Raw genomic sequence first — 1,017 nt, forward strand, 5'->3', positions numbered from 1 at the left:
GTGTGTGTGTGTGTGTGTGTGTGTGTGTGTGTGTGTGTGTGTGTGTGTGTGTGTGTGTGTGTGTGTGTGTGTGTGTGGTGTGTGTGTGTGTGTGTGTGTGTGTGTGTGTGTTGGGGGGGGGGGTGTGCGTGTGTGCGTGTGTGTGGTTGTAACATGCTTGTAACTGACCTTTGATCGCTGCGGTAAATACCTAAATGTTTGCTTCAATCCATAAATCAGTCGAACTCTCGCATCAGCCGTCAACGGTAGACAAATAGTTGCGTCATAAATACACGAGTTTATGAGCAGCGAACGCACCACGACGGCATGTGAAGTCCATACTGGTGCTGAAGGGGTCGTTGTCGTATCAGGTACTACAGATATGTACCCGAGGTACATATATGTATACACAAAGTGTACCAGAATTGTACTACAGAAGTGTACCCTAATCCTAACCCTAACCCTAACCCTAGCCCTAACCCTAACCCTAACACTAACCCTAAACAGACCTCATATAAAAATATAAACATAATACTAAACAACCTAAAACTACCTCGGGTACATATCTGTAGTACCTGATACGACAACGACCCCATCTGCCATACTGGGCAATGGTTGTTCACATAGGTGCTCACATAGTTCGTACAGTTAGTTGTATAGTTAGTGTAGTCAGTTATATAGCTTCTAATGTAGTTAGCTATATAATTCGTAATATAGTTATTCATATCGTTAGTAATATAGTAGATAACGTTGTTAGTTAGGCGCTTGGTAATGTAGGGTTTTGGCGCGCGCACGCTCTCTCACACACACGCTCTCACACACACGCACTCTCACACACACGCACACAGCACACCACACACTCGCACACAGCACACCACACACAAGCACACACACGTACACACACACACACAAGCACACACACACACACACACACACACACACACACACACACACACACACACACGCGCACACACACACACACACACACACAAGCACACACACACGCACATAGCAGCTTGTTCTTCACCTCTCTCAGAC

At 45.9% G+C, this 1,017-nt stretch overlaps 1 protein-coding gene across 1 annotated transcript in view; it reads right to left on the reverse strand.

Moving 5' to 3' along the window:
* The window catches only part of LOC106817023 (aminopeptidase N-like), a 4,506-nt gene that overhangs the window by 1,082 nt on the left and 2,407 nt on the right, over nucleotides 1–1,017 (reverse strand). The window lies entirely within an intron of this gene.

This window comes from Priapulus caudatus, unplaced genomic scaffold (genome assembly GCF_000485595.1).
Source record: "Priapulus caudatus unplaced genomic scaffold, Priapulus_caudatus-5.0.1 Scaffold1568, whole genome shotgun sequence".
NCBI classification, from domain to species: Eukaryota; Metazoa; Priapulida; class Priapulimorpha; order Priapulimorphida; family Priapulidae; genus Priapulus; species Priapulus caudatus.